Here is a 26,294-nt window from a genome sequence, read left to right on the forward strand (position 1 = left end):
TGCTAATGGCACTTGCAGCTGAGCAACATCTGGAGGGCCATAGCCCTGACTTAGGCTATGAATGCTGAAATGCACCTCAAGTAGCTGGGCTGTGTATCAGGAAGAGGACAGTTTGCCAATGTTGATGAATTAGAAGCAGATTTAAACCCGAAAGAGATACATACTGTACAAATATACATCATGTCACCATATGGATCATTCCTGTGGTCTGATCATTGCACACCATTGCCATGTCATGGTCTACCAAAATACAGATTGTTCTTGTACAGCCATGGAGAGAAACTCTGGGATGTGAAAATACCCACTGAACAAGCTGCGCTAAACTGCCATCTGGCAACATTCATAATGTGCATAGTAATGCTGGTAGTTCATATGAATGTTATTTATTATTTTATGATTTAGTCTACATAAAGTGCTATCATTGTGCTTCACAGAGTATAAGTCACAGAAATATTATTCATAGCTTCACATAAAGTGGAAAAGAGACTTATAAAACCTCTTTAACATAATTTAGTTAAGGAATATATTGTATGAGTGCAATGAAATCAGCTTTTCTGCTTTGTGTCCTCTGTTCTGATGCATGGAGCTAAATATGCAACTAACACACATTGCTTGCATGTTTGTTGCTCAGGCTCACACATACTGAGAAAAAATGTCTATATTAATCATGACTAGATCTGCTTTTATTCTGCACATATTTAGCTACAGTGTACTTCTGCTATGATTGTTATTTTTATATTACATTTTTATACCACCTGTCTGCTGCAAATTACTGCTTGAGACAGCTAAGAGACATCACTATAAACAATTTGGACCATCAAGGCATTAAAATGATCACAATTCATACAACAAAGCCTACTTCTAATGTATATTTTAATATCGCATTCAGATTATTAAATATAAAAGAGTGGCAAAAATAAAGAATGTGAACTAAGAAGAAAATACAAAAGCTTCCATCTAGATTTATAGAAAAGACAGACCCTAAGGTCCAATCCACACTTCAGAAATAATCCAGTTTGATCCCACTTTAACTGCCCTGGCTCAGTGCTGGGAAATCCTGGGAATTGTAGTTTATTGTGGCAGCAGACAATGGACAGAGAAGGCTAAAACTCTCACAAAACTACAGTTCCCAGAATTCTCTGCATTGACCCAGCGCAGTTAAAGTGATCTCAGACTGGACCTAACAGAGGATCACCCACTCTTCTGCCCATCACATATTCTGGGCAGGAGTAGGTTCCACCTCTTGCTCCCTTACATAAATGACAAAGGATGAATTTGTGAGTCTCGGAATTGCTCTGACCAAAAATCCACAGCAAACTTCAGTTAGATCCGAAAGCTTATTGTAAGGACTAAATAAGCAAGAAGCATTTCTAGCCACATCTTTGTTGAATCTGAGGAACTCCAAACAGGGACAAAACCTTACAATTCCCCAAACCCCTCCCTTTGAGTTGGTTCCCTACGTTTCAGCCTTTGATGTAGAATTTCTCCCTTTGTTCTGAAGGGGGAAAGGAGGGGTTTTTTTTGGCCATTTGGTTCCTAGCTCTGCATCTTTGGTTTCAGATTCCCAATAACCCCTCATAAAACTACCTAACTGCCATGCACTACGTGACCATCCGGCCCAGTCCTCATGGCAGCATCCCCCCTATTCGCAAAGTGACTATCTATATCTCTACTTCCTATCTCTATATGCGTATCTATATCTTCCCTATTTGCGGGTGAGAACCTATTCCCTGACCCCCACTCTGCTATTTATCTATCTATCCCCCTATCTATCTATCCCCCTACCTATCTCCCCATCTACCTATCTCCCCATCTACCTATCTCCCCATCTACCTATCTCCCCATCTACCTATCTACCCATCTACCTATCTACCTATCTACCTATCTATCTATCTCCCTCCCTATCTATCTCCCTATCTATCTAAACCTCATGGCAGAATACACCCTGAATGCCTGACTGAAGGTGGATTCTGACAGAATTTAACATGAACCAAACTTTTCATTGAAACTGAAAAGAAGTGGCTTCCTCATGGGTTTCAGAGAATAATGATTTCATTTTTATCAAAAGAAGAAAGAAACTTTCATTTATGAAAAGAAACATTGTGTGAAATATAAGTGTATGTGTATGCAGAGGTATGTGTAATACAGCAATGTGTATATAAAATATACAAATGTATATACAGTATGTTCATGTGAGTATAAGCAAAATAACATTTTCAATAGAATTGAGCGATAAGAAATCAAAATGAGATTAGACAGATTCTATGTATTAAGAGTAAACTGTTAGGCAGAAAGTAAACGTATGTCTTCTTTTATCTGTAATATATTTTGTAAATCATGAGTTGTTGTTATATGTTGTTCTAAATGGTTTTTGTTGATATTTATATAAACATATTTTTTAAAAAATAAATAAGGTGGCCTCCCAATGTAGGATGTTTCTCTTGTCAGCTGAACAAATAATTGTTTGCACAGACATTTTCCAAACCACCCATTTAATCACTTACACTTACTTGTTTTGTACTGTATTTTACAGTTTCATTATTGTTTTACATTTTATTACCTGGTTTTATTGTTTGTTGGTTTTTATGCTAAACATTTGTAAACCACTTTGACTTTTTTTACATGAAATGTGATATAATATGTTGCACATACACACAGCGAACTATGCTGTTTACACATGGAATCTGCATACACATCAGCATCCTGCATTGAAGCTAACAAGGAAACCCTTTTAAACAGAAAATTTCATATAGGTACCTGTTTTACAGTGCATTACATTTTATAGTTTAATTTATTTTAACTTTCATTGCAAACTTTCCCAACACCTTATGTTATTAAGCCCTTGTATAAATGTTATAAATACATAGGGAGCCGTTGGATCTATAAGGAGTTGCCCATTGGCATCAGCCTATCCCCTAAGAGGTTCAGTGTCCTCAGATCCTGAACCGACTCTACACTTGAGGCTGGTCTTTAGGTTCTTCTGGACAGAAAGGAGTAAAGGAGAATTTCTGTTCTACCCTATGCCTTGCTTCACCACAACAGTGCCTATTTTCATAATTATGCTCACTGCATAAAGGTTTCAAAATGGGATGGTTCCATGAAACAGGTAGTTCATGGACTGCGTGATAGATGGGATCCCCTCACCATCAGGAACGTAGCCCGGGGGGGTCTATGGCATCCGGCTCCCCTTTCCGCCCGTGCGGCCACCATGAAAAAAGTGGGTGGGTGGGACGGAGAGCCTAAGGTGGTGGTTCTTAGTCTGGATCCCCCCCTTCCCCAAATCCTGGCTACGTCCCTGCCCTCATCATTTCTTGGTGCGACCTCACCACCACACACACATTCAGTCCACAAACTGTCACTGTTCTGCTATTTGTACAGCATTCATATAAGCATACCAGAAGTTATTGGTTGGCCTGATGCATTCTGCATACATTGTACAGTGCACCCACGTCATACGTGGACGCACTATACGTGGCTTTCAGCATATGTTGAAAGCCGCGCGGCAGCGCATGGGGCACAATGGGGCTTGAGCATACACGGTTTTTTATGTGAGGGGGGTCTGGAACGGATCCCCCACATAAAAAGGGCGCACTGTAATATCAACTAAAGACAGAGGAAGTGTTGTAAGAACTGACTGCCTTGGGCAACTGGTACAAGGGCAGAGTTCAAGCACTAATATCCCACCCAATTTACAGTTTGGAGCATACATAATATAATTACGTAACAAATATATACTGTTGCTCACAGAAATTTACCTGATTCTAGGGTTAAATTTTATTAAAAGCCTTAAATATCATCAAATATTTAACAAATATTGTGGAATGTTGCAGTAATGTCCCTGTAAAGGACATCTTGCCACTCATGGGCCTGTCCACTTTATTCTTCTGGCAAGTGAATTACTGTCAAAGTCACTAAAAGTATATTTAGAAGTCTTTCAGAATATGGTCCCCGGAGGTAGCTATGAATTTTTGTTGACATATTTAATTTCCACACTTGTGTGAAAGCATTAATATTTTCTCTCTCTGGAATCTCATGATGGATGGCAGGTCAAAAGGCATTAGATAAAATATTGGCATAAATAAAGGTGGTTCTTCATTGAAAGGTAGCATATTTCAAAATCCTGAGCTAAGAAAAGGTATCTGCACTCCTGCATACAATTATGAGGATTTCTCTGAGACGTATACACCTGTCTACTCATCCTAGCAGTAAAAACCACTTGAAGAACCTGAAAGATTAAGTTGACAGTGCCCAGAGAAGCTTATTTCATAAGAAAAGTGGTTGGTCTTTAAAATGCAATGGGATTGTCTAGTGTTCTTCTGAAACAGACTAAATTTTTGTCACCCCTAGAAGTTTCTAATGGTAGGAATCTACATGGATTACTCATTTTTGCCCTTAGGGAGTGGGGTGGGGGTAGTAGCTATGCTAGCTGTGGGATTCGGGAAGTTATAAAGCAGACAAGCTCTGCTAATAGGAAAGGGGTTTCAACAATTCTTGCTTCAGGGAATTACTTATGCATCTGCTGATGAGATATGCTGGGATATTTCCTATAGGAAGCTGCCTTTTACTCTGTAAGACACAAAACTTTCTTGCTCATCCTGCTCCACATATGGTAGATAGTAAATCTCCAAGTTTTCAAATAGGACTCTTCCCCAGCATTGTTCGGAAATGCCAGATTTTGAACCTGAGACCTGTACCACAGCCTTGCTCCATGTGTAAAGCAGAAGAATCTGGAGCATATTTCCAAACAAAAAGTAATGTGCACCTGTTGTGAAAAAACTAACCACTCATTCATTTCAGATATCACTCTAAAACCAAGATCAAATTTCATTCAAATTTTCAAACTCAGTAACAGTTATGAACTCACTTTCAACACCTTCAATTTTACTAGTTTATTTAAAGAACGTTTTAATCTTGAGCAGTTCCAAGTAATTCCAAAGCAAAAACATCTAGACCAATAGCCTTCCTCAATGAATTAGGGTGCCAGACTAAATTTCAGCATGCTGCAGTTGGTCAGTTCATATTCACTTGTATCAATTCCTCATTTTAAGTTAAAGGTTCACATGTTTTTTCATATATGTGTATTCCACTTTCCATTGCACTGCATGCTGATAAAATACTGCGATCGTGTTTTGTTTGGCGTGCAGTGAAAATACATAACATAGGAATATATAATTCATACTCAGTACAAAGAAATGTACCTTATTACTTTTTTCTCGGAACCGGCAAAACCCCATATATCTATACCTTTGCTTTTTACAATCCTATAACCTGTAAATTCCATAAGAATTTTGATTTATGCACTAAATCTCAACTACAGTGGCTCCTTTTCCAAGGTATAGAAATAATATACTTTGAACTAGTTGATCTACTATACATCCTTTTCTTAGGGGTGTGTGTGAGAGAGTGTATGAGAAAGACAGGATGGCCTTCAATGCATATTGATTGATTGATGATTAGGAAATTAATGATTGATGAAAAAATAATTACTTGATTGAAAATTAGGAAATTTTGGTGGAAATCATACAGAATAAAACTGTGTGGTATTCTTTCAAATCCCATTCACTCTCAGCACCACTGTGTTTTACTATTGAGGCTAAATGGACAAATTATAATTACCTCAAAGTCTTTTTGCAGCATTCACTGATGCTGTCTGGGAGGGCTGTGAAGATTGCAGTTTTCCTCCTAAATAAAACTAATGGTCTGTTTTAAAATTAGTTTAATCGTATGTTTGAGTATTTTTAAAAGATATGTGGCAAAAATAACTTTGATGCCTGACCCTGAAATATGCATTTTATTGCCCTGTGAAAGACAGCTGTGAATCAGTGGTTGTCTACCATTGTCCACTGTGACCTTGCTACTCCAAAAGAGTTACTTATGCAGGGTCTGAAATAGCCACAGTTCTGATGTTTGGTTTGAGCCTTGTGCTGAAAGGAGAAATGTCTGCCTGTTCAAATCTCAATCAACAGGATATGTTTGACTTTAGGGAAATCTAGTCTGAGGAAGAAGTTATTGGCAGGGGAAGTCTTGCTTACCTATTAGGAATGAAGGTAACCAATACCTAATTCAAGTACATTTGAGCAGTCGTAATCTATTATTTGATGAGTGTCAGTTTATTCCCTAATGTAAACATCCTTCGCTTTATAAACATCATAGTCTTGTTCATCTTGTCTCTAGTCAAGCCCATGCATAAATGTCAGTCACCATGCTATAATGTCTGAGTGTATAAATTACAAAGAGCTTATCTGGGCATTAGTTATATGTTTTCCCTATTTTGGGAACCGATAACATTCCCTTATCTATGAAACCTAATTTAGAAGTTTAACTTTAGTGCTGTGGCATGTAGTTCTATAAATCTAAGATACCATTTTTTCAGAAGGATTAGGGGCAGGTTAATTCACCATGGTTTTGTTACATTTGAGGTAGCAGTGCCCACAAACATTTGGTGTCAACAGTGAAATAATCTTTCTGAGCCCTTTCCCCATTCCCAGCTAATTTGCAATGCTGGTTTTTGGTTATAAGCAGAGTATCTGAAAAGGGACAATTCCAATGATGGTAAGATAACAGAGGGACTATACAGATTGGGAGAAACGGGTGGTGAGATGTAAAGATTGGTGCATTTTGTAAAGTATCTCAAGAGTAATTTTGAATTATACAGAAACAATATATATTCTTAGGCAGTTCCCAGGTGAGGTCAAGTCTTCCTTGCAGGCACAGTTAAGGCTACTGTAACCAGACATAAGGGTTCAGCCCAGAAAATCATACTTAAAGTAGAACCACTGCAATCAATGAGACAATTAATAACTAATACCATTTCAAGAAGAGCAGGATGTAGTTTGGTAGAACAATCAGGATTTCTTCATTTCTTCTCTAATTTATGCTTCTAATTTTCCTGTATTCTCCCTAGTCCAACAAAAACTATTTTGCACAATATTTCGAACTTCACTTTGCAAAGCAGGGTAATATTCCATATAAAGGGACAGTTAGTTAAATGACTGACTGTGGATACAATTATATGCACAGTTACCTCATTCCATAATTGGGAAGTCTTAATTATGAAAATGAGCTTTTGATTTTTGTGGTGCTCAAACATTTTGAAATCTAATCAACCTATCAAGAGATCAGCATCCCTCTTATTGATTCAAAAGAGATGTAAGATAGAGTCAGGCATACATACAAAGGGAAATAGGCCATATACCAGAAAAAAGAAAATGATTCTTAATGACTAGGTTCCAACCTACAAAATCTGTAGCATAGTTTGATTATTCCATATGTTTAATTGGAAGGGAAGACCAAAAATCAATATTTCTATAGATGTGGCTGGGAATAAAAGTTCCTTTCCAGAATATTCCTGGACTAGGGATGGGTATCTTATTCAGCTCAGATATCAAATTCTTATCTAGCCAAGGGCTCAGAGGTTACATTCCCAGGGTAGGTAGGGCTAAAGACAAAGTAGGAAAGGCAATGGAAAAGTGGAGTCAAGGTGTGGATTTAAGGACACATTTCACTAAAGGAGGATCCATCTAAAAACTAACAAACATCTCACAGCAAAGTCTTATATATGCCCATTCAAAAATAAGTTTCCTTGTGTATAGAATGCATTGATTATGGACAGTCATCTTCAACTGTTTTATCCTCATATTTGAGATATATATATATTGCAGTTTCCTTCTGGCTGTTGGGAAAAATGAATGTTTCTGTGTAATTTTCACTTAATATCCTTGCATCAAAAAGTATTTGGGGAAATTATTCAGAGGAGACATATAAATGTGATTTTTGTGCAAACATCATGGAAGCGTAGATGGGTTTTTTGTATGCAAAATTGATGTTTCTGCATGAAAATTGTAGGTTTTGCATGAGAAACCCACTTTTTTTGCACCTCATGGTCAAAACGAATTATTTTTGCAGAAAAAGCCTTGCATGCTTCTGGAAAGGGTGGTGAAATTGTTGGGAAAAAGTGTTTCTCATTCATGAAAAAGCATTTTCACAATAACAACCCACATGTATTTCTGTGCAGAATAATTTCCTAAATCATTTCAGGATGTATGAATAGTGCAAAATTCTTGCTTCTATGTTTGTCTTCCCAGCTAGGTTTCCCAAAATATAGATCCCTTTTTCTTCCCAGTCAGGAAATGAATAGTGGTGAATATTCTTTCCCTAGTGTCAATTACATTTACACTCAAACATACGCTTTTCATAAACCCTGCTCTACACAAGTCAGTAAATACCAAACAACAAGTAGATGAAAAAGCACAAACTACCCTATTGGTGAATGCTAAAATATCAAGTGGCTTCAAAGGAATAGAAAGTTTCCATTAAAAAAATCAACTGTGTTTTCTTCCATGGAGGATCCCAAGGCAAACCTTTGACCACAGATGACGTTGTAAAGTGACGATAATGAAGTCACAAGAAGCCCCAAAGCAAAGTGAAGACTTCCAAAGATCCCCAGAAATATGGAGCAAGGGCATAAAAATGATAGTAAAAGCAGAACAGAAGGAAGAGCTATTTGAAACAGGAGGGACTAATGGCAGTACAGCCAGAGAGAAGGGATTGCCAAGCAGAAAGAGCCTGACAGGCTGGATTCCAAGTCCTTGTTGTCTGGATTATACCTCCAGGAAGACATTCCCCTTCCCTGTTTTATGCCATTGTCGTTGTGCAGTGGTGAAATTTATGATCACTGTGTTAAAGGTTAGGAAGGACTATGGGACAGTCCTCAAACTCTGACAGTCTCTGTGGGCCACAGCTTTGGCTTAAACCAGCATTCCCCTCCCCTGCTCCAAGAAGTGGCTTCTAGTCTACTTCCAACGCCATTTTTCAGCTTCTGCAGGAGAGGTTGGGGAGGGTCTGTTTCTGACCAAAACTGACATTCCTGGTAGCCTTGGGGGGTAGTATTTTTGGGGTGGGTTGTGGACCACATAGAAGGGACTTGTGAGCTACACGTGGGCCAGTTTTCCTATCCGTTTTAGAGCAGAGAAACCTTTAAAATGAGCACTGGCCACCTGCTAAAAAGGCCTGTTTTCCTCAGAGCTGACAAGTGACAGAAGGCATTGTGAGCAGGCTTTGCGAATATAAAATTACTATTGTTCTTACAAATAGAATGTTAACTCTGTTAGGCTGCTAACTCCACTGAACTTGTTTCAGGTCTGTCGGTGGTTGCCAGAATTCATCTTGTAAGTATTTCATAGGTATACTGTTTGCAATAAGCGACTGCCTGCACTTGCAGTGGGCGTGAAATAGCAGGTATCAGATCTCAATTTACTAAACAAAATTAGCTGCATGCCAGCCTGTTTGTGTATCAATTTCTCTTGCTCATGGAGCGCTAATTCAGGCAACAATAATTTACAGAATGCGCAGGAAGAATAATAAAATGTATCTTTCAAGAAGTTAAGCAGCCACATATGTTATTTTGTCATCATGTGCAGCTGCAGGGATTTGCTCAACAGTCTCTTTTCATCCTCCACACTTTGTTAATAACCACAAAAGAAAACAGCCTCTACCGACCAATAATTTGAGCCCCTAAGTCAATGGCAGGTACGTTTTTAGAGCATTAAATGCATCACAAGGGACACAACAGTTGCACAAAATGGGATGCTAGCAATGAGAAAGCAACCGTTACTTTATTGCCATTTGTGCTCAACACAAAAAAAATTCTCTCTCAAAATAAAAGTGGCTTTTATTTTATCCTCTGTATACAAGGCAAAAATAATCCTGGACTCTGGGGATTTTCAAGAAACCTTTATCTGCAGTGAACATTGCTTCACTGATTACACTTTTAATATGGTTTTTCAGTCTAAAGCAATAAAGAGCAATATCAACCTTTTAATTTGGCAAGGTGGATCAAAAATGGCAAGCTTCCCATGGGAGTGACTACCAAAAAGTAGACTTAAGAACAATGTAACTCTTCTGAGGAAAGGGTGGTAATATCAAGCTATTGATTATAATATTATTTTAAAGTACTGTACTATCAGACAACATGTTGCTTTACAAGATTTAATAAAAATGGCTTCTTCTAGTGCAGGGACAGCTCCAAGTTTTTCTAAGACCCGTAGCAATAAACTATCCATCTATCATTCCATGAGGGGTGCACATGCTGAAGCGGAAAGAAAGAAAGCAACAAGAAAAGTGGTTTGGCAGTATTTTGGGAAAGTTTTTTTAAAAAATTGTTTTGACCACAGGTCCCAGAATTTGTTATCTTTTACATTCAAATTCTGGGAAGGTCTTCTTCCCATAAGACGAAGGCAATCCCAAAGAGAAAACAGCAATTGGTCCTTGCAACAACTGGGCCAGCGATTGGCAGTTGATTATCCAGGGACTTTGAGCCTTGGCAGCTGCTTCACATTGCTGCCTCCCTCCTGTAGACCTCATCATGCAAAAAGGCTAAGGACCCATACAGACAGGCCACAATAACACTGCTTCGGGTCACTTTGGAAGTATGCTGTTTAAATGACACACACATCTTAAGAGGTCAGACATTGTGCCAAAGCTGCACTTCAGCCCTTAGGACTGGAGCGTGACTTTGGCACAGCTTCTGGCATCTTAGGGGGAATGCATCATTTAAACAGCATACCTCCAAAGTGATCCAAAGCAGCTATATTTTGGCCTGTCTGTATGGGCTTTAAGTTTCTAAAGATCTCCTGGCCTGAAGTATAATATGAAGCCAACATTCACATATGCATGTAAACCACAGAATCCATTGATTATTGGAGAGTACAGAAATATCACTTTTTCTGAACTAGAATTTGGGTTACAGTACGGGAATTGTAGTCCGAAAAGAAGAAAAAATTAAAACTGTGCCTCATTGGTATAGCAATGCTTTGCATGTATAGGACTGTGCCAGTGCCAGTGCCAGTGCCAGTGAAATGTTCCGATCACAAATCAAAAGAACTGGTAAGTGCTAAATCCCAATTTGTCATTGGGGTCATAGCCCTCATCTTCCACAAGGTGCTAGTAGATTCTGATTCAACCTTCTTGCTACCAATTCCAGATCCATTGTCTGCCCTCTCTGGTCTCTCTATCTAGACCCAGGCTGGGGAGGAAAGAGGAGGAGAGAGCTGACTGATGGGGTGAGGAGTGTGTGAGTGCATTTTGCCCTAGAATAGCAGAGCTGCCCCTGGCCTCATTAGATAGCTAATTTGCTGAACTGTTCATTCTCCAAACATAAAACTGTAGTAAACTAGAGCTTATCATAAAGTGATCTGCAGACATTTTTGTATTAACTTATATGCACACATGCTTCATTTTGGAATCATTTGTTCAGCATTTCGGACCATCTTCTTTCATTACTTGGATAGTTAATTTTTTAAATATACATTCATCTGTTGCAAATGAGGCTATTATTAAACCATCCATGTTGTACTTTTATTGAGATATAAAGTTTTTAAAAATATGTAGTACATTATAGTAAATGTCAGAAAATTGGTGAAGATTGTCATTTACTTGTAATTAATATTTTGGAAGGCAAGTGGGAAAAGCAGCACTGTAGAAAACATACCAAACATATCCATCTGTCCTTAACAATACTGTATTTGGAAAGTTAGTACCCAGTGTCTGCCACCACTGATAGATGGATAGAGAGGCAGATGAGTTGGAGTTTTGGGACAGTGAGCTAAGGATTGCTAGATCATTATAGATGGACAGCATGCATCAGATGCAAAAGGAGGCTCCCAAGAAGCAAAAGAGTGTGAGGAGGGGGAATGGCTTAGAATTTGACAGAGTATCTTTTTAGTTGTTATCCAAAGTGCAATGCTTAGTCTGAAAGCCTAATTCCAAATAGGGGAACCTCTAGAAGTATAAAAGGGGAGCTTACCATAATGTCATAGAGACACTGTGGTAGACACCTCAAATTTTTGACACAGTGCATGGCATCCTATTAAACAGTTATATTGTTCCTGTGAGTACTTGGTATTCATATTTACAATGGTGGCACCATTTCCATGACCACAAGTGTCCCCAAAGCCCACCTTAAAATCCAGACAGTCATATCAAAAAATGGAGCTCTGTAGCTCTGGGATCCTGTAGCAACTCCTTGTCATGCTGCCACTCACAGGTGGATGGGGAAACTGAATGTATTATCCTCCAGGGCTCTGTTCACAAGTATTGCAGAACTCTGTCCCTCTGAATGGCTGCCTAGATTTGAAGATAGGATTAAGAAGTTGGATGGAGAGTCAGAGCACACAACATCATAGCTACATTTCTGATACAGGATGTCAACCAGTGTTTTGTTGTTGTTGTTGTCCTCCAAGTTCCAGTCTGAAGTTGAAATCCCAAACCAACAAGAGTAGGAACTTGATTAGGACTGTGTTCAAGGACCCCACTCTTTTGGGGCCTCTGCACATGTACATCTGAACCAGGGATGTAGCTAGGATTTTAGGAAGGGGGGGTCCAGACTAAGTGCCGCCATTATAATTGGGCTTGGGTGCAACAGCGCGGCAGCACACACCATTCATTTTTCTAATGGAAGGGGGGGGTCTGGACCCCAAGAACCCCCCCTTGGCTACGTCCCTGTCTGAACCAGACCTTGGAAACATCACTTTTTGGACTACAACTCCCAGGATCTCCCCAGCCAGCATAGCATTAGATCATACTAGCTGGAGGAGTGTCAGAGATGTAATCAAAAATAGAATTTAAAAAAAAAAGTAGCTCAGATTTCCAAGCTCTGATCTGATCATGCATACTTCTCAATCACATGCTCTGTATCACCCAACACTACACACCAGTGCATCCAACATGTCGGGAAGTAATGCTGCATCATGTCACTTCCAGTTTCATTTGTGGGAAATATTTTTTTTTTTTATCCTTAGTATATGATGCTGGGTTGTGGGAGCAAAATATCTGCATTTTGCAATGGCTTTAAGCTATGGAGCAAATAAAGGTTACCCCAGATTTTAAAAACTGGAGGATCTGAGGACTTTAGAGGGCTTCAGTAAGTTCAATGGAGATTCTGGAGCCACATATAGGGACCACATATGGTCCCTGGGCTGCACCTTTCCCTGCCCCTGCTCTATATACTACAAAACTGGAAGAAACAATCTATGCGGATACATTATGTGGGTGAGCATGTGCACATACAAGCCTGTGTTATCAGGTGCCTAGCTGGAATGTTTTTGGGATGGGCCAACCAGCTGTGATTCCATTCCCCCAACATGTCACATAAACTGTTCTGATTTAGAACATCAGCACAAGTGCCACTCCCTTTCTCCATTGCCCAGATGTTAACACCTCAGGATCTGCAGCCCTTCACATGTTGTTGGACTGCAATTCCCAGCAACCCTAGCCAAGTTAGTCCATGGTGAGATATAACCAGAGCTGCAGTCTAGCAACACCTTAAAAAGCTACAAATTGCTCACACTCATTTTACATGTTTTCCTGCTGGGTTGCAAATTTCATGCCTTCACACACACCCTTGATCTCTCTCCACTCCTCTCCGATTTAAATGGACAAAAAGGCAAGGATGTATAGTGTGATGCAATATCTACCTATATGAGTCCCTTTGCCCCCTCCTAATGCAATGACAATGCAGTGTATTTGGAATATAAGGAATTTATGCTGGAATTTTGCAAGCCTGGACAAGATCCTTTAATTTATTTCTTACATCAGCTGAGGATATTTATTTATTTTGTATGCTGCCTTTCTCTCAGGAGAGACCCAAGGTGGTTCATAGATAGATGACCTCTGAGTGATCTTCCAGCTCCATGAGTATATCTGCACAAGATCTCAACAAATAACACAGTGTTGAATAAAGAAGTAGGCCCCAGAAAGTGCTGTGAAACTTTCAAAACTCCTCTATTCTACTGAGAAAAAAAATATCTGGATTCAAGGTTACCAGTGCAATTCAGATTATTACACTGGCTGCAAGGCAATATTCATGCATTACGTCAGCTGAATCCTCCTAAGCTCATTTAAGTCCACGTGTAAGGCAAATACACACTCCACTGAAGAGGTATTGCCCTTCCAGATTTGTAGCTAGTTGAGCAGCTAAACAGTGCTGTCTACTTCAAACTTTAATATCTGTTTATCCAGCTTTAAACATATTTACACAGTGGGCACTATGAAAAAAAAATCCAAACAAACCATTATGGTTGGCCATGTCAACAGCTCTGCTTTTATGCATATTAATGGCTCTATAAAGGAGTGAGAACTTTCCACAAATGACTCTTCTTGCCAGATGTTTTTTGAGCATATCAAAGAATGTTGTGCATAGCTGGGAGCAGCGGCAGGGCAGAAGGGAGACAAGGGACATGCCAGCAACACGCCAGGTAAAACAGAACAAAAGAAAAGGATAACTCACAACAGCAAGAAAATGATTTCCAATGAATTGGGCCCCTTTGTGTATGTTTACACACACATACAGATGAATAGCTTCTTCTATTTCTTTCTTTTTTAAAAAAACAATGTGTGTTTTATAAAACTGTTTGGAATTTATAGATAAACTTAATTAGATTTTAACAAGAAACCCTTCATGTGTTTTTCATCTAAATTTGTTCTGCATAGGTATCTTTTTTAGCCCTCTAAGCTGTCCTAGTTCAATGAAGGGGAACGAGACACGGGGAGTAAATAGACAGATAGATAAAATTGTGACTTGTCTTGAAAATAATCATTTTCACAAGACCTCTATAAACGAAGCACACACAAAGCTGTTCAAATCAGTCCAATCTGAGCAGTGTCATCCATGATGCTCCCTCGATAAAATATACACACTATCCACACACAGGTAGATTAGTAGAATCCATTTCTCAGGATTTCAGGACAATATCCATTTTTCTCCAAAAAATAAACCACTGCTCATGAGTTGCACCCCTGGCTCTCTGCTATCTACTCTTCTGCAAACACCATAATGGCCCCAAGGACAATAACTCTCTCGCTAGTCCCTTCTCCTTGCTCTGGGCTTTTTGGTGTGCACAGATACAAAACATATACAAACACCTATACTGAACACTCAATCCTAGTAGCAGGTGGAGATGCATGCTTTGGCTGTCATTTTTGCTCATGTACAAAATTCTTCTTGCCCCACTTCTCCAGCACTGATTGTTCTGAGTCTTCTCTCCGCTTGGAGACCTCAAGTAACACAACTGTCCCCTAAGACAGAGGTTCTCAGCCTTTGATCCTTCAGCTGTTTTGTTCTTAAGCTCCCAGAAGTATTCACCAGCCTGGCCAATGATTACAGATTCAGATTGACAGACGTCTAATTTGGACCAGCAGGAATTGTTCCTGTTTCATCAAGGAGCAGCTCGCAAGGGGTCTGTTGCCTGCCCCAGGCATTTAGCTGGAAGGAGTTCCTGGGGGATGCAAAGAGTCAGAGGGGACCAGGAGCAAGGCGACTCACCACTGCTAGCTACTGCACTTAATGAAAGAGAGAATTACCATTAAAACTCGCCAACTGTTGGCTACAAGTAACTTCCTATGGACTTTTTCCTCTATGGATTTTAGACTGCTAATATAGAAAAGGGAAGGTGGAGGAAAGAGTTTTTAAAAACCTTGACAGACTAACTTTAATATTTTAAAATTAGAAATCATGGTGAAGAAACCTTGATTAACCACATTGGAAATCATAACTGTCTGAGAAAATCATAAGCAAACCAACAAACAGGCATTTCTCATACAAGCGGTAGACCAAAATGTGTTCTCTCCTGGCTCCCAAGTGCACCATATTTTAAGTGAATTAACTTTGAATTGGCTGTTATTTGATGTTTAAACAGTTATATATATTGGGGGGGGGGGGAGAGAAAGAGAGGTGGAGATTACTCTTCGTAGCTATCTTGGGACCTTTTTTTAATAGAGAGGCAGAGTATAAGTATAAATAAATAAATAGATGAACTTTTAAAAGAATTCTGGTCCATTGGAGTGTAGGACCATTCTGCAGTTAAACATAAACTGTAACTCCTATGAGTTTCCCTTGGGTTTTAAAGACATTCTTTGAAAACATTAATTTCATAAATTGTGGACAATCTCTCAGTTTCTATCTCTCTCACACATGCATTCATACCATCTCTGCTTGCTATGTTGCTTTGGTAAATGCTGGAAAACAAACTTCATTTGATAGCTGCTTAGTCACAACCCCATGCTAAATAATAGTCTGAAAGCTTATGCAAAGCTACACAGGAATATATTCGACTGAATTCTATGCAATTTGCTTCCCAGCAGTTCTTCAGAGGATTTAATTGTGCCTCTTTCAATGATGATAACCCATACTGGGTACAGTCCAGACTCTCCACTACACTGGCCTAAAGTCCAACTGTTACTCCTAACTAGAGTACATAACTGAATGAATGAATGAATGAATGACTCATCTGCCATGTCTTACTGTCTTGGCTTTCAAATGTTGTATCTGCTATTTGCCTGGCTCAGTTCCCCATCCCCAAAAAAAGATCTGAGAAGGGCAGGAAAGGTCTAAGAACCCTTTGAATCAATATATATGGACTTACTAAATTCCCATTGATTCAGTGGTTGGGACTAATAACTGGGTTTAGGCCATTGTCTTTAAATCGGGGTGGAGATGGTATGGTCTTGCAGAGGAATTGTCATCCCCAGCATTCCTCACCATGGGCTCTACTGGCTGGTGATGCTGGGTTCCAGTCTGGAAAGCAATATGATTCCTAGTCCCTGGTTTCAGTGTTGGCTGACACGCACCAATTCTTTTTCTAAGAAGTTCAATCTGTTTCCTGTTTGTAACTACAATCTTCCAGAATGTGTAACTCTTGGGCTTTCTAATGAAAGGTTTATTTTAAACTCCAAAGGTTTACTTCAAACACCCAAAGCCCCTGAATTAAATCCTTCATAAAAAAAATGTCTGCTTCTTGAATTCTTACTCCACTTATGGCATTCAGTGCAGGTACATTAATAGCTGGTGCCATATTCTGTTTGCATAAAGCAAATATAAGCTGACAGTGTGAATACTGGTCCCTAAGCAACAACAAACTTCTTACTGGACAATTAACTCTTTGTCAAGATTTGGTCAAGTTGCAGAGCCTTCAGTGATCAGGTGCTTGTTTTGTATAGGGAAGGGAGTAGTGTAAGCAATAAACATTTAATCACTTGCCATACAAAGAGGCCTGGCAAATATTCTCTGTAGAAATTGCCTCCTGGACAAGTGAATCTATATCTGATGAGGATCAAGTTTTTAATCTGTACCCTAAACAGAATGGAATGGAAATGTTGTGCCAAAAAAGTTAAAGTGTACAGCCTGTATAAAATCTGAAAATCACATGAATTTGATTTGCATAAAATGTTTGCTGATGCTACTGTTGGTCTTTAGTTTCCAAAAAGGCTGCAAGACATTTTTATTAGGTCTGGCTTCGGTTTACATAGTTAAGAGTTATGAGAAATCCAGGAAGTCAGCAGCTGCTGTTATTTCTTGGTTAGATTTGATTGATTGTTTTTTTTTTTTTTTTTTTTTTTTTTGTTTTGGGGGGGTTCATACTGTAAATAATACTATAAACTATATCTCAAAGCAGAAAATAACTGTTTTAAATAAACTTTTAAAATAGAGGAAGAGATAGCTATGCTGAGATTTGAACCTGAGGACAGTGGAAGCACTGCTTAATGCCAGTGTCCGGGATTGCTGCCAGCAATCTCTGACTTATGCTGATAACCAAGCCTGCAGCCAACACGTGTAGGCAAAACAAACCTTGTGGAGAAGCAGTCAAAGAACAAGCCGAGGAAACAAGCCGATGTCGGGGTTGCAGAAAGTCAAGCGTGCCGAAAGACGAGCCGAAGTCAGGAAGCCAGAAAGCAGCGTGGTCAAAACAGTCCGAGGTCACAATAGCCAAGAGATAACAAAGGTCCGGTCCGAGGTCAAGATAACAAAGTAGCAAGGTAACAAGATGTCAGGAGCTAGAGCAACAGCAATCACACCAAGGGCTCATGCAATAAACTCTAGCAACAAACTCAAGCTTCTCTCCCACTTAAATCAGGGAAACTCTCCCTCGAGCCACCTGAGGCTGGTTTGCTAATTGTCTTTCTGCAATCCTCCTGGATCTGCACCTGCAAGCACTCTCGGCCCTTCTCTCTTGATAAGAAGGCACCTGCAGGCAAGCCTCGTCTCCAGAATCACCACTAGGCTGTGGCACCATAGAAGGCCTTTCCTCAGCACTAGGACCTGGTTGGACCTCCTGCTCTGGGGCTGGGGAAGCACAGCTGGGACCTGGCAGAGCAGAACTAACACCTGGCGTAGCCTCTATCAGCCCTTGCTCTGGAGGAGGCTCATCCTCCTCCTCATCCTCCGAGAGCTCATCTTGGCTGGCCATGACAGCCAGCTCTGTCCCCTGGCATTGCTTCTCTGGGCATTGCTTATAGACTTTCATCTCCCTCAAACTGTGAAGAGATATTAGTCTAAATCTAACGGATTCTATCTCCTGACAGAACTGCTTCCCTCCCATAGACTGCAGAAACCTACTCTGGAGGGTGGGGAAAAAACTCTAGAGCTAGCTTTGGTTACTGTAGCAGATAGGGGAAAGGAAGCAAGAGCAATGAAGCATCCCACTGTTTTATCACACTGATATTGCAGAGTTGGTGTAAGGCTGGTTGAAGGATGTTGACTTGGACACGAATTCATAGAGTTCCTGGGTCAATCAATATAATAGTTGTGCAGCTATTTGTAGTGGGTGGATAGGTGAGAGTAGAAACAGATACATTGATGAAACTTTTAAAAAATAAATTTGATATCCAGGCTGCCCCCACAAAATGAGAGATACAAAATGAAGCTTAGTGCATGCTCCCCATGCCCTTCTGAAGCCCTAATTGTTTCAATGTGTTTAGTACATTTTCTTCCAGTCACAGCAGTAGCTAGATCAAAAAGCAACAGAATATCAGATTGTACTGTACAAACAGACATTTTATGGTTAGAGGAATCAGAAAAACAGACATGACCAGCCTTCTCAAATTTGGAGAGACAGAACATTGTTTCCAAGGCCCTCAGCATCACCAAAAGTATCATTCAATCTATGGAACAGTCTTCCCTAGAGAAACTTGCCTGCTATCAACTTTGTAGCCTTTTCTGCATAAGGAAAAAAGAACCCAAACAACAACCTTTTACACTAGTCTCTCCTCATTTGCACCTTTAAATTTTGTTGATTTGATTATTCACAGATTTTATTAATATGTTCTCTCTATGAATACCTAGGTCCTCTAGCGCAACACTATGGTCAACTTTAACCAAAAGCTGCACCGAAGAACCTAGAAATTCCTAGAGAGAACACTCCATTAAGCATTTGTAGCTCCTCCAGTGCAATTCTATGGTCAATGTCTGGTAGATGTTGACCACAGAGTTGCACTGGAGGACCTAGAGATTCCTAGAGAGTGGTTCTCTCAGGTAAAAACATAGTGTTTTTGTTATTTGCGGTTTTTCCATATTCACGTGGGTTCTGTGTAGCCAAGGATGTCTCAAGGGGAATTTTACTTAGCTCAACTTATTGGGTTGGCTACAAGAACCCTCGAGACCATTTCCCTTATGTATACTGAGAGAAAAGAGATCAAAGGAATATTGCAGAGGCACAATTCTCTGAATGAAGTGTTTCTTTTATTAAGGGGGGGGGGACTCACACAACAATCCACATTCACTCACACATACATGCCGGGATTAAGGAAATCAGGAGTTAGTTTGGAATAGCTGGAGGCTGAACTAATGACAATACTTACACAAGACAAGGCATTGGCTACATCCATTCAGGGAGCGGAAGGAGAATGGATGCACCGGGACTGGTTAGAGTTCACAGTGACAGCGTGTTCCCGTGCCTTCTAGCTAGTCCACTGATGAAGGATTTGGGGGATCTTTTATAGACAAAAACTAGCCTGAAGGCAAAAGTGTTTGTCCTTAATCAAAGGGAATCAAATCTACATTGTAAAAGATTGCTTGGTCTGACAATGTCTGGGTTGAGAATTGTAAATCAGCCTTCTCAAGCTTGTCCAGAAAAACATCTTATCTCAACTGCCTGTCTTCCTAACTTCGGAGGTGTTAATGGCGTGTTACAGACCGCCCCTTTGGGGCGGCCTGTAGGCGCGCCTTCCCCCGCTGTATCAGGGCCTCAGCGGTGAGAACGGCAGCCGCTGAGGCCCCGATCCGCCGCTTTCCAGGCCGCGGGGAAGCGGCAAAAGGCCCCTTCCCCGCAGCCTGGAAAGGGGTGTCCTTGGGGCTTCAAGCTCCAAGGACACCCTGCAGTGGCGGGGAGGAGGAGAAAGGGGCCACTTGGCCCCTTTCTCCTCTGCGTTGCTGGCACAGCCATCTGAAGGCTACGCCCAGCGACGCAAAGCCAAGAAGGAGCTCCGAAACGGAGCTCCTTCTTGCGCTGCGTAAAGGGTGCTCTTAGCGCCCTCGAGCGGCGCAAGGACATCACGTCTGCGCTGCCTCGTTTGGAGGCAACACGGTCATGACGTTGTAATGGCGGCGGCCGTGTAGAACGGCCGCCACCATTTTGTGCACACTCGTGCATGCTAGGGTTGGAGGCGTCTGGAAAGGATGCCCCTTTCTAACCCTAGCACACACGGAGCGCGCACTTTAAGGCCCGTCTGTAACGGGCCAAAGTTTCTCATTTGCAACTCTGAAACTATTCTGTTTGATGTGCATATGGGGTAGTGTGGACGCTCCCCCACGCTTTGGGGATCATGGCTGCCCAGAGTACAGTGTCTGTTTGGGGCCATAGGGAAAGCACACACACCAAAATTCAGAAGATTTCAGCTTAGCATAACACCTATGCCCCTAACCCCAGTGAATGTGGAGGGACAAGTGTAATGGGTTTTACTAATTGTTTTTAATTCTTGTATTTTAATTGGGATAATATATCATATACTATCCTGAAAGCCAAAAGTGACAAAGAAGAATATAAACATGTTTCCATTTAGTCTGTAATTTCATCTAATAGGGTATTCAAATGGCCAAATACCTATCCATTCAGGAAAAAAAACATGGGACCACTCAAAAACAAAGGAATAACTCTGCATATTCAGGCAACTGCCTTGGTATGTAGAAGTATAGACAGGAGTAGTATTTGCTTGCTTTGGGCTTTGGTCCTGCCCATTCAGCCCCAGCTCTGGAATCCAGACCCACATGCCACCATTTTGGCTCCTCCAGAGTTCCAGAGGTCCCCAGTTCCCTGTTTTAAGTGTCATTTTGGCAAACTGAAATAATAATTTGTCAATTTCTGTCACCTTTTAAAGAACAACAACAAAAAGAATGTTTGGGGGGTTCTTTCCCCCACCAAGAGTTTAGAAGGGCCTAACCTGCCTCCAAAAAAATGGCAGGGATGTTATAAATAGAATATAAATTCAGATAATGGCTCAGAATGCACTTTGATACCACTGTTACTGGCATGGCTCCTTCTTATGGAATCCTTGTTTTGTAGTTTCATGAGGTATTTGGAGTCTCTACCAGAGAGGTTTAGTGCCTTGCCAAACTATACATCCCAAGATTACATAGGAAACAGACCTGGCAGTTAAAGCGTGAAAGAGATTTAAGTTGACAAAGTTCATAGTTAGGTTGAAGAGGTACTCTCAAACCTGAACTGTCAACTGTCTAGCACAGTAGGCAAAGGCTTTGAGGTTAGGGAGGGAAGGAAGGAAGGAAGGAAGGAAGGAAGGAAGGAAGGAAGGAAGGTGCTCCTTCCCCTCTCCTTTTCCTCCCCCATAGCCTGAATAGGACAAGGCTTCTTTTCAAGACTGTCATTAGAATTGAATGCCAAACTACAGTATTTTCTTGCAGGCCCCACTTACAGTTTTAGAAGTCAGTTACTCCTTATTAGCACCTAATGCAACGACTCAATATGACAAGGCTTCCTTTCAAAACTGGCTTGGAATGGAATGACAAGCTACAATATTTTCTTGCAGGCCTCACTTATAGTTTTAGAAATTAGTTACTCCTTATTAGCACCTAATGCAACATCTTTTGTTTTGGCTTGTTTGATCTCTGCCCTGCAGAATTTTGTGCAGGGCAGGCAGGGAAATGTCTGACTCAACAGTTACTATATTTTCTTTACAGCTACACTCTAAAGACTTGAAACATGAGTTTCAAAATTATCTCCTCCCCTTGCCAAGCCAAACTATATATAGCTTGATGACCAGAGGACAAAATGCAAAGGGCAGTTAGTGCTTTATTCCCACTTGCTTCAATGGGACTGAAGCATGCTTAACCTCCTTTGGATTGCACCATCATTCCTTCAGTTAGCATCTGGTTATCAGATCTGACCTGTGACAACGCAAAAAGACTGGGCAATATGCAAGAGCTTTCACCACTTTGTAAAGAATCACTATCTGTTGATGGTCTACATCCCACAAGTGCTTACCTAGTCTATATTCCCTCTTGGATTAAAGAGCATTAAACAGTGATTTTAAAAAAAAGACCCTAAAGAAATATGGCTCTGGAGACCAAGGTTCAATTCTCTTATCAGCTTAAAACCCACTGGTTGACCTTGGGCAAGTCACAGGCTCTCAGCCTCAAGCAAAGGCAATAGCAAACCTCTTCTAAACAAATCTTGCTAAGAAAACCCAATAATAGGTTCACACTAGAGTCGCCGTAAGTCTGAAATGACTTGAATGCACCCAACAACAACAAGAGCAATGACGACAACAAGAAATATGCCTATGTACAGAGTCAAATGCCCATTTCTAAAAGAGTAGTACATTCATGTATCTTTAAAAGCTCAGAAGCAAGTCTAAATATTTTATAAAACAGCATTCAGAGGATGCCCATATGCTCTGAAGACAAGCATAACTGTTCATGAATTTAATACAAAAGTAGTTTGAACTTGAGGCAGATGAGGAACATCAACTGCACTTAAGAAACTTTCTTAGGCTGAGAGGCGATGCATCCCCTTGACAAAAGCTCATGAAGAAAACATCTTTTGGAGAAAACAGGGCCCAAACAATATGTCAGACTAAGCAGGCATATTGCTGCGAAAGAACAAAGCACAAAAATAAAATTAACCACAATCAGTTTGACAGAGCAGCTGGATACTTCGAACTGTGCAGAGTTAAATCTGCTTTAATTATTTAACAATTCTGCAGTGCTTGTATTTAAAACTGAGGATAAAGCTCAGCCAAAGCAGAGGAAGGGGCAATTTTTAAAAATATTTATTGTGTCTTTGGGGCAGATTTTTTTGGGGGGTGCAAACATATTTTCCCATTCAAAGTAAGAACAGAACGCATTGCTTTGGCTCTGAACTTGCTTTGTAATGCCATAGTGGTTCCTATGGTTCACTTTTTAGGAAGTGGTCCATTTTTTAGGATGAAATAGCTCTTGTAGAACCAAAGAGACTTCTGATTTATTAGCTAAGGAAAATGTGACTTCTGAGGACAATATCTGAGGACCCATGGAAGCACTCGGTCTAATTTTACCAAATGTCCATTAGTGGAGGGACACTTGAGCCATTTGCCTTATTCTGATCATACAAGAGTAATAAAAGCAGCACTATTCACACAGTGATAATATGCATGGATACAGATAACTTCCACCATTCCACTGCATTATTTCATTGTTCCCCACTTTGCTCTTCCCTTCTGATTCTATACCTCCCGATTTCGTTTTGTGGGAATAAATTGTAAATGAAATCTAGAATTACAGTTTGCCACAACTTTTACTTCCACTCATTGGTTTACTTCATTCTTCCTTTCTGTGTCATGGGGGACACTGATAGATAAAGCAATATTGATGCAATTCCACAGGTGACTACACAAAGTAGCTTCTTTCTTTCTTTCTTTCTTTCTTTCTTTCTTTCATCTTTTATTTGATATACAAGTTTACCACTGTACATTGGTAAAACACCCCATGAAATGAGTCTTGAAGCGACCCCATGTACACTCCAATCAACTTTGCTTTGCAATGTTTCATGTGTACATTGGTGAAAAGGTGCCCCAAGGAAAGTTAGTGGAATGGTGCACAAAAGAAAGTCAAGATTTAATGCATGATTGTGTCAGTGGGGTCACAGGCACTGAAAATTTAGGCAGATGTTAAGGTAGAAAGGAACTGACAACAACCAAACAGAGTGAATTTCTAGAGCATTCCATTTGAAGGGGAAAATCCCAAGTAATTCAGAATTCCAGTTTGAAATAAAGTAGAGGAAAAGAATTATAGAGCTAGCCCTAGGCACAGAGGAAAAAGAATTTGTCTCTCTCTCACACACACACACACACACTTCTTGTTACTAAAACAGAATGATACAGTTAACTAGTCTTGAATATTTTTTTTTTCTCATAGCAACTAATCTTTCTTGTGGTGCATTTTTCAGAACTAAACAAAAGCCTGGATCAACTGAGTAAATCCTCCTTCCACACTAGGACTTTACAAGTGGTCAGTGTGACTGTGCCTTATCAACTCCTTAATGCCTACACACTGGCAGACAACAATATCATGTAAGTACATTTATATCTCACCTTTCCTCCATAACGCTAAGGTCACTGCCTCCTTTAATTCCATCCTGGGAGAAAGGCAAGATATAGATGCAGTAAATAAATAAATAATAAATAGCTCTCTCACACACAAACCCAGCTTTACATGTGCATGGCTCCCCCTCTTTTCACCATCTCTTCAACTTCACAATAGCCCTGTGAAGGAGGCCAGGCTCAGACTAAGGCGAGTTACAGACCGCCCGTTTGGGGCGGACTGCACCCGCCCCTTTCCTCAGCGTCCAGAGCAGCAGCCGCTGAGGCCCTGATCCACCGCTTTTCAGGCTGCGGGGAAGCGGCAAAAGGCCCCTTCCCCACAGCCTGGAAAGAGGCTGCGGGGAGGAGGAGAAAGGGGCCACTTGGCTCCTTTCTCCTTTGGTCCGCTGGGCGCAGCTGTGTGAAGGCTGCGCCCAGCGGACCAAATCAGGAAGGAGCTCTGAAACGGAGCTCCTTCCTGCTCTGCGCTAAGGGTGCATGGAGTGTATAGAGTGTGGAACGGCCACCGCCACCCCATATAGAGTGTGGAACGGCCACTGCCATTTTGTGTGCGCAGAGCGCGCACTAGTGTTAGGAGAGTGCGGAAGCACCGCCCCTTTCTAACCCTAGTACACGCTCTGCGCGTACTTTCCTGCCCGTTTGTAACGGGCCTAAGTATGGCCTGAGGTAACTCAATAAGGCAAGAATCGGGATCTCTCATTCCAGCACTTTAATCACTATATCACACAGACAGACATTAGGCATTAATAGACAGCTTACTAGCATATAATAATTTATTGGTTGCATTTATATCCTCCCATTCTTCCAATGAGTCCGAGGCAATGTGCATGGCTCTCTGCTATCTCCTTTATCATTGCAACGGCAGTGGCCAGTGTGAGGTATGGTTAGGCAGAGTGAGAATGACTGACCCAAGGTTAGCCAGTCACACTCTCCTTACCAGTGGTCTCCAAATTCATGCAGCACCAGGAGAAGTTCCCAGTGGATCATGGTTAAAGAATATCAGATCCCAAACTTAGGCCTGTTACAGACTGCCAAAATAAAGCTGCTTCAGGTCTCTTTGGAGGTGTGCTATTTAAATGATGCATGCATCCTAAGAATCCGGAAGCTGCACCAAAGCTGCACTCCAGTGCTTAGGAATGGAGTGTGGCTTTGGCGCGACCTCCAGACTCTTAGGACCCATGCATCATTTAAATAGCATACCTCCAAAGAGACCCGAAGCAGCTTTATTTTGGCAGTCTGTAACAGGCCTTAAAAATTGAATTCAAGTTACTAACAGCATTAGTTAGAATTTGTGAATTGTAATTCTACCTGATTCTATGCAAAGACAATCACACACTGGGCTACTGAGTAAGGGACAAAAACTTCCTACCCTCTCTACATTTGACCCCTAGTTTAAAGATGGCAAATCAAAATCATACACACTTAACCACTGAAGCAGACACCTTTTCTTTCAGTAGTACTGTTATCCTGTTAGATATTTACCTTGGACAAGTAACAGTTTCTTCCTGACAAGACCCCATGGGTCTGAAACTCTTGTGGTACCCAAGTACCTGGGAGTAGATAGGCAGGTGATTCTGTTGGTGCCTGTCTGCATGATAGCTCCAGCCATTTTGAGATCAAAGCCACGCACTTTAAATCCAACTACTTCAAATATGCCAGCAGGCACTAGCCATATTTTGTGATAAACACCTCCTACAGTAGGCTCTCTGACACTGGAGGGAGATGTGCAGGTGGCCTTTATTTCAATGTGGTGGATAGGATCCCAAAGCTAGAAGCTACTCCACTAAACCCTCACTGAGATATACAAGGCTTCAGCAGAAGCCATGCAGAGCAAGGCAGGCTGCCGATTCTAGCTTGACCCAATGGTCAAGTTTGGATCGGCTAGTGTTTACAATCAAAACAGCTCTCCTTCCATTCCTTCATACTTTTTTTAA

The 26,294-nt window shown here is 40.8% G+C and overlaps 1 protein-coding gene across 2 annotated transcripts in view; it reads right to left on the minus strand.

The window, feature by feature from the left end:
• Window positions 1–26,294, minus strand: part of ERBB4 (erb-b2 receptor tyrosine kinase 4) — a 982,414-nt gene that overhangs the window by 949,747 nt on the left and 6,373 nt on the right. The window lies entirely within an intron of this gene.

This window comes from Sceloporus occidentalis, unplaced genomic scaffold (assembly GCF_023333645.1).
Source record: "Sceloporus occidentalis isolate IW3139 unplaced genomic scaffold, rSceOcc1.0.p SCAF_12, whole genome shotgun sequence".
Classification (NCBI taxonomy): domain Eukaryota; kingdom Metazoa; phylum Chordata; class Lepidosauria; order Squamata; family Phrynosomatidae; genus Sceloporus; species Sceloporus occidentalis.